Raw genomic sequence first — 8,994 nt, forward strand, 5'->3', positions numbered from 1 at the left:
CGGATAAGACGCAGGTGAATTTGAGAGTCAACATTTTTTTGTGTAAACCATATTATTGCATAAGATAAGACGCACCAATTCTGTTTCAGGGCAACACTTTCACCATTGTGAGAGGATTTTTCATTAATAACCACAAGTCAAAATAACGGAAATCAAAGTTTATTGTTTTTAACTGACTAGACACCGACCCGTTCCACGAACGGTGATAGAGAGATAGGAAAGCCCACGATAAAATGTTTGTACCGGAACCTTATTCATTGTCTTAGGACCTCTGTGTAGACAACAGTGCTGGTTTTTTATATGCGGCATCTGGAACTCCGTTTTGGGCAGCAGGCCCCTTTGCATGTATCCTAACAGAGTCCCTGGACCCAGCTCGACTCATTGCGACATATAATTGTCCACGTGAAAAAATCGCTTTCTAAAGAAACCCCTATCCTTTTCAAAGTTTGTCCCTGAGCTTTGTTGGCAGTCATTAGAAAAGCAGGTCTAACCGGAAATTGTTTCCGTCGCATATGGAAGGAAAATAATAGGCATGAGAGGAATCCTTGGGATGAAAAGTCTCTCTCCGGCATGTGGACCGCAAGCAACGACCGCATCAGTTACATGTTGATGAAGGTGTTGTACCACATATCGAGTACCGTTGCGTGATGTTTGTGGGATCCAGATTTCTCAGCAACATGAGAATGCTGTCTTTCCGCAATGTCAGTTTGTGGGGTGGCATACATGACGGACATAGAGAATTGATAAATTCGATGGGGTATTGGTGTTCATTTTCTTCCTCCGAATCATTGCTATTGTAGACTTTTTCTTCTGCGGGAAAGGACTGCATGATCATGTAGTTGATTCTGTCTACTTCTGTGTTGGTGGGACAAATGATGCAGCGGGAAGCCAGCCCGTCAGGATTTGTGTTTGACTGCAAGTTACCGAAGACAAAATGTACCAACTTTCGTTCGCTGTTCACTGTAATATCATCTAGCAGTTTTATCGCAAACTCCCCGATTTGCTTGCATACGTTGTGTTTGCCATCTCCAATGTTCAGTAGATAGTTGGAGAAATCAGCAGTTTCACCTTTAAGCAAAACCCTCATGTTTCGTGTCAGTCTGAGCACATTAATATGCTCCCACAGATATGATGATTTCAGGGTTGCATTGACTATCTGTGATCTTGAGCCATGGCGAACTACTGGTAGTATTTGGCGCCAGTCACCCGACATCAGCACTGTTAACCCACCAAACAGAGAGTTATTCACACATATGTCTTGAAGTGTTCGGTCTATGGCTTCAAAGATGTGTTTGTGGCCCATCGATTCTTCATCAATGATGAGCAGCTCTGTTTGGCGTAATAAAGTGCATCTCGGGAACTCACACTGCATATGGACTGTTCGTTCACACACAGAGGTATTTTGCATCTACTGTGTAATGTTCTGCCATTTGAGAGCAGAGCTGCTGCAATTCCTGACAGAGCTGTAGCAAGGGCGATCTTCTTAAAGGAACGAACAGCCACAAGAATAAGATTTATAGTGTGGGTGTTTCCAAGGCCCTCCACTTGCCTCCAGGGCAAATATCTTGCCTTGCTTTTGTACAACTGAATCTATCACAGCATCATACACGACTCTTCGTTCTTCAATAAGCTTTGGGAACTCTTGACTCACCTTCTCTGTCAGGTTGTTTGTGTCAAAATTTAACTCCTCGTGGACAATTCTTGGTTGTTTTCCCTCAACGTGACTATGTTCTGCAGGTGGTAGCTGAACGTCTTTATGCAGATCCAGCCCATCATTATTAAGAATGTGCTGAAGTTGTAGCAACACTTGGTTCTCAATCTGAGGATTCAACTCTGTGACCTTGTCTCATCATGATGTCCCAGCACAGCTCCAATTTGTGCTTGTGCCAAAATGAGAGAGCATCAGCTGGGCGACAATAGATGCGAATGGTTGTAAAGGCAAGACGTAACTGGGGTCCAAATCTTATGGAAGATGCTTCTTGCATTGCTGCATCCTTCTCAGTGTCACCATCGAGCAGTCCAAATTGGTTGCATACGTCTTGATAAGATGTGCAACTTGATCCATGTTCTGTTTTCAGATCTTCAAAACTGACTGCCCCAGGCTCTTGGTGTAGTAAAAGTTGCAAGTAGTAGACCTCTGCCTGGTGTGGACTATGCGATACAGTTGGGATATTCCACATTTCTCGGGATTATCTGGGTTTCTCACACCTCGTTTCCTTCTCTACAACTTGTGGTCTTTGTTATTCCAAGTGAAATAGTGCTGAAAATCTGGATAGATTATGTTTCTTGCTGTTGGGTCTGCTGTATTCATATTGAAAAAAGGAGTCAATTTTGTTGCTGGGGGTCCGTGACCAGTAACTTGCTGAAGATCTTCAGGCTGGAACAACATTGTTTGTTGATTTGGAAGTTGACAGGGCATCTTTTCTACTGGTTGGTATTTACTGTGGATTTCAAATCCATACAGTCTCCAAAAATACCTACTCGCAGAGATGTATCGAGCATTGACATATCTTGAGGTTTCATCATTTTCAGTGTCTGTTCGAACCTCCATCAGGATGCCGTCTTGGCCTTGTGTGATGTACTTGTAAAGATATTTCACAGCCTGACCAGAGTGGACAAGTTCAACATTTATGTGCGCTTGATATCAAAGAGACATTGTTGGGTTGTACGGAACAATGAAAGAGTTGACCACACGAACCCCCGAACCACGAACTTTCACCGTCAAACCGCACGTCTGTTCTTGCGAACTACTCGCACGCACGAAGAAACACAATATGAAACGGAAGTAGTCCCCAGTAAAATATGAAAAGGCTAATGGCAGAGTGAAAACATCTGAGAGCTTCGATTTACAGGAAAAACCATCAAACCTGAAAAATCAAAAGGTAGTTTCCAATCTCTGAAAATATACCCACTTAACCCTTTGGGACAATTCTTGTCTGAATCATATTTTTGTAGATTTTATGGGCACCTGAGTTAAGAGGGTATACTGACCCCACAAACGGGCTTAGCTCCATTATAATAAGATGAGTCTCGTTCTTGACTGTTTGGGACAATAATATAAAAATAAGAGGGATACATTTAATGGGACGTATAAAATAACCGATATTAATTACTGATTACCTGACCCACGAAGTTTGTTTCCTTGATCTGCCCACATTGGGATTTTGGGTCTTATTTCGTATCGCATGGACAAGAAGCACAGCGCTGCCCGCGTAAGGGAAAACGACGAATGGTCCTGCGCAGGTAGCGAGGCAAATTTTTCAGGAGAGGCAAAAACAGTTTTCACTTTATAACTCTTTTATTTTCCACTCTTTTAAGCTGAAATTCACCAGATATCTGATTGAGATGTTCCTAAAGCAGTTTCTAAAGTTTGAATGGTTTAGGTTAAAAAGTAGCAAAGTTATTCGACATTCGTCGTTCTCCCTTACAATGCACGCCCCCAGGTGAGCCTTGCGATGTAAGCGAAAACGACGAATGGTAGGGTTCGTCGTTCTCCCTTACACTCGTGAACGTTTATGGGCGTAGGCGATGGTCAGTTGTGACGCTTTATTGACAGCAATGACTGTATACTGGTTGCTACAAATAAAAAATAAGACACATACAAACTATCTATTACACGTATAAAGTTAGGTTTTAGTTATATCCCAACTGTAACTCGGTAAACGTCCTTCGTTTCCCTTCTGCGCTTGGTTAAATACTACACAGTCAGTGTACAAATCCGATTTGCACTCAATTTCAACAGCTTGATTTAAAACTGTCTCATTCGGAACCAAAGTTTGGTTTCCATGATATCTCTTACTGTACTCTCTTCAGAAGCGAGTTTTACTTTTATTTTCGCTAATTGCAAATATTTTTCCCTGCACGACCAAATGGATCAACAGTGTTACAGTGTCAGTAATAAGATCAGATCATTGCAGTCAAACTTTCACGTAAGAAATGTAACAATCTGACAAGACTGTATCACAAACGTTTTCGGGAGAGGTAATGCAACGCTTTGTATTTAATAAAGGATGCAGTTGATCGGATCGGAAAACATACCAAAAGTAGAGATCGACAAGAACAGTTTGAATCTGCAAGACATTATTATACTCGATCGTAACGTCCATCAAGTCATAAACAATCGTAAAGCAAGACTAAGTGTCGCCACAATACGTCCACGTTTTAAGTTGGACAAAGAAATTTACTCTCATTACGAGGTGTCATTAATTGCTTGGTAATTCTATAATGATGTCGACCAGTGACACGTGCTAGACAAATTGCGGCACTATAACCATCGTTGGGATTTGGGATGTCAAATGACTGGACAGCAAACTAATATGACGTTAGTCTGTGAACATCTGGCGGACATTAATATGCAGTGCTAATAAATTTCTCCCTAAATACTTTTTGGACCCTTCCATCCCCACCCCTTTCCCCTTGTTCCCATCCGATTTCCCCTCTCTCCCGCCCGCTCTTGTCAATTCACACCATCAGCTTAGGCCTAATACGTGAAGACAGACAGAAAGACACACTAAGAGATACATTTTTATAAACCTGGTGGACGGTACTCCGGGGGAGGGGGTGGTGGTGTGTTTGTTTGTTAAAAAGGCCTAGTATGTTTGTACTGATGCAACAGTGATAAGTTGTCATTCGTCGCCCATGGCGAATTTACCCAACGGCAGAGACCAGGGGACAACGCCGAACAAGCAGTGATCCTTGACCGATCAACCATTCGTCGTTCTCCCTTACACTGAGCTCTGGCTCGGAGCTCGCCTGTGTACGGGAAAACGACGAACTCTCAATTACGCAACAACGGATTAGGATATGACAAAAAAAATTACACCATCAGTTGCAGAATTAAATACTCTATGAAATATGTAAAAATACAAAAATCGAAAAATTTTGACCATTTGTCGTTTTCCCTTACGACGGCAGAGCGACTTAGAAGCCTTGATTTTTAGGTAAAATGTGCATCTTACACGCGATGATGTTATACGGTATTTCATTTCGATGGCAGAGTTCTTGGCCCTCCGTCTGAAAAACTGGAGAACCTCGAGACAGTTGGATCAAAACCGAGAATCTCTCAGAGGTGCCCCCGTTTTCTTCCCTCATCTTCGTCACTGCCCTTTCCGTCCAACTTTCTAAAGCCACGATTTCCCACGTTTTCGTCCCACATTTGCAATACAAGGTAACCGATTACCATTCGATACATATATTTGATGATTCCCCTTCCGCAAACTGTTTTTAAAAAATTAATCGTGCACGAAATCTTACTTCCACATCCCTGCTGATGTGATAAAAACAATTAAATTTCCCCGCTCATCGCAAAATCATTTTTGAAACCAGAGGGGCAATGGCAGTAACTTATAAGTAGTCGAATCAAAATAGGTCGAAAACGGCTGGGACGAAGCAAAGATCGTACTTAACAAGATAATTCACTCGGACAAAAGAAGTGTCCGCGGAAGTCCGCGCATTGGTTCAGATGGCGCTGCAGTCTTTGTTTGGACGCTGTCTTTCGTTTCTTCTGAAGAAGAATAGGAATAGCACAGTTTGATAGTTTCGCATTTATTGTTTTTCACACAAGTAGGGTAACTCTGTTCGCAAAGTCTACGCTTTTCCGAAGAGTGCCCCACTGGATTTTGAGGACACTTTTAATTGGCTCAAGAGAGGAGTGAACTATCTTGTTATGTACGATCTTTGGACAAAGACAGGAAAGACGAAAATCAAAAATAAAAATTGTGGGACGCAAACGGATTTTCCCCCTCTGAGTGTTGACACAGTTCGAAATAATTAATTGTGTTTCAGCTGCTGGACCCGTATGAAGTTATATATCAATAGAAAATCAAGACACGACGCGCATGCCTTTCCAACATCATTTTCTGTGTTAATACCCTTTCCACATTCACAACAACGGCTCCAAGCAAGAAGCTATTCAATTTCGCTTGAAACAGATTTGCTGATTGAGACAAACAAAATTTTCTCATGAGTCGGTGTTTTCGTTTTGAGGCTTCTCTTACGTCTGCGCCAGAAAGGCCAAAAGGTACGCATCTGCAATCTTACGAAATGTGGATGGCAATGTTATTCCTTCTTTTCTTTAGGTGGGGGGGGGGGGGGCATGAAGGTGTTTCACAAGAAGCCAGTTTTGTAGATCCATCTTCCCATCAAATTGAGCAATATGTCTTTTAAAACGGCTAAAATATAGATCTTGAGGTATAATAATATTAATATTTCAAACAAAGACAAAGCAGCCATTATAAATGAGTATAGTTTGGTTGTTTCGACTCAAAATTACACCAGGTGAGCCGCTGGCTCAGTTACCATGCCAGGCTATGATGTGGATGACCCTGGTGCAAACTCAAATTTGTGTTGAGGAGGCGTCAAGGCTTTCCACCAATTTCACTTCGACCTCTTGTAGATACACGTTAATAGGCGTCAATTTATTCATCAGTCCTGGTTTGAAAATAACCCTGCAGTGTGACAGAGTTGAGCAGAGGCAAAGCGTCTATATAATCAAATAATCACTGCTTCCCTTTCTAATTTTGAAACATTGTCGCTGTCAAATTCACCTATAAACGTAAACCTCATAAATTAAATGTAAAAAGACGTTCATAATCAACAATGAACAGTATGCCTAGCATTCAAAAAGGTTTTACTGCCACCGAAATAGCCTGCTCACTCCTCTCGGGCCACTCCATAAGCAGTCACAAGCTTTGATTAAGTAAGTTTAAGTGAGGCTGGAAGAATCTACCAATAGAGTTGAAGGGAACATGAGCATAGCAGTCAAAACTGTTTCATTGCCACAATTACCCTGTTCACCCCTTTGGGGCCACAGTTATAAGCAATCACAAACTCTGATTATGTAAGCTAACTATTACACTGGTCGAGTCTACCTCATAAATGTGAGGGGACCTAACTCCTGACAATCTCTTGACTTTTGCAAGTGCTTGCTTTTTTTCCTCGACTTTTTACCGTCCTATAATCAGATCGTGACATCGATTATGACGCGAAAGGCTAGACAAAAACAGCCAAATGTGAAATTTAAAAAAAGGATAATTGTCATGTTCTACCAAAGAGTTAGACTCACGGGTAGATCTATAACATACAGATCTAGTACTGACATCTCTGCTTCTTTGCTTTGTGTTTGTGTATTCACATCTAAAGTTAAATTTAATTGTAGTCGGAATTAATATTTAATAAGATACTTTCCCGATTATTTTGGCGGCTGAACACACAATGTGAATTCCGGATTTGTTTTCATTCACAACTCAGAGTCGCCGCCTGATTCATGTGTGATATCTCCAGGCCATATCTGATCCCGTTTCACTTTGATTACCCTGTCAAACAAGTCAGCCTTCGCCCCTGGTGTTGAGAAGAATGTCCATATATATACGTCATCTACTTGTACTAGTAGTACTAGTCTATTGAGCGTCAAAAACATAAAAATATGAAGCCACTAAAAAAAATTGAATCTATTAAACGCATCGATCTTCGGGATGGGGAGGGGGATCTTTTTAGGAGGAGGGCTTGTTTTAGGGGGGTTTAAAGTCTTTTTTGATGGGGGTGGGAGGGGTTTGTTTTTGTGGGGCTTTTTTGGGGAGTGATGTTTTTGTTTTTTTGGGTGAGTGTGTGTGTGTTGTTGGGGGGGGGGGGTTGCCTCGAACAGTGCAAGGGGCAGGGGGGGGGGGGTTACACACAATAAAAATTTTCAACCATGTCTTTTTGGCAACAATTTGTTATACGTACATGACAAGCTAGTTTCTTAACTAAAGAAATAACCAATAATAGTTACTCGTTTCGGGATATAATTTGGGTTACAAGAGCCACCCAGACTTGAAATATTTGACGAGTCACATGAATGTCACACTGTGCACAATACCAAACTGATTATAACTAGTGTACTAACAGATCTTGCTCAAGATCACATCAAATTGACCACCGACCTAAATGCTGTGTCAACGATTCCCAGATTGGGATAACTTTGCCCTCAATTCTTTTCCGACGATCGTCATTTCTCCCAACGATAGTATTGGTCTGAAAGGATCTGTATTAGATCTAGTTTTGTTAGAATTTTAGAATGTTCCAAATTGGACCTCTTGATCCCGATTAGCTGACGTAAATTATTCTGAAACCCCCTCCTTTGTCACCTCGTACTTGGAGGTTTCGACTATTTGATTGAAAAAAGCATCTGCAATGGCCTTTACATTGCATTATTTATAACAATTTCGTTGCCAATAAGTGGAGGCAAAGTGGAGCAACTGCACTGACAACCTCTAGTATGTGTATGGAGATAAAAGCCATAAGTGAGGCTCTACACTGGATCAAGAACACAAGCCATCAACGAGTAGGAATCATAACTGGCTTTATGAGCACACAACAGAAGGTTCAGAAAAGGATGCTGTATGCGGACTGGAAGGCTTCGATCAGGGAGAGCAGCCTGGAAAGAGTGGCCTGGATCTTCTGGTGGCAACGGTGTATAAAGTAGTCCTTTGCGGTACAAAATAGTCCTCATTAAGGGCACACAACCCCGTCTAATTAATTTAAGAAAGGGAGAACAGAATGACACATCCATTAGTTCGGCTTGTTTGGCAATGCTTGTAGCCAATAGCTTAGCTACAAATTTTAGAAAAACTCGGGCCGTATGAGATACTCATTAGCTTAACAGCAACTTTTGGTGCCTGGTTATATACAATTTCTTGTCTGCGCTACTGAAGATGTACTGAAGTTGAGAAATTGAGAGTAGTGAGACTAGGCTACGTGGAAATTATTATTAATTTTTTCATGTACTCAGCATGAGATGGAAAGTGACATTTCGCTGAGTTGAAACACTTCGCCCGAAAGAAAATTACAATGTTAGAATCTATCAAAAACTAATGACACCAAAACGAAACATTTTAAAACGTGTTTTTGTCAATTAGTACTCAAAAACCCATGTCGACACTGAAACAACACAATATACGACACTCAACCAGTTCTGGTCCATTTTGTGTAATCTCTTTTTATTTTTTTTATTTTTTT

The sequence above is a fragment of the Aplysia californica genome, unplaced genomic scaffold (genome assembly GCF_000002075.1).
Source record: "Aplysia californica isolate F4 #8 unplaced genomic scaffold, AplCal3.0 scaffold00552, whole genome shotgun sequence".
Classification (NCBI taxonomy): domain Eukaryota; kingdom Metazoa; phylum Mollusca; class Gastropoda; order Aplysiida; family Aplysiidae; genus Aplysia; species Aplysia californica.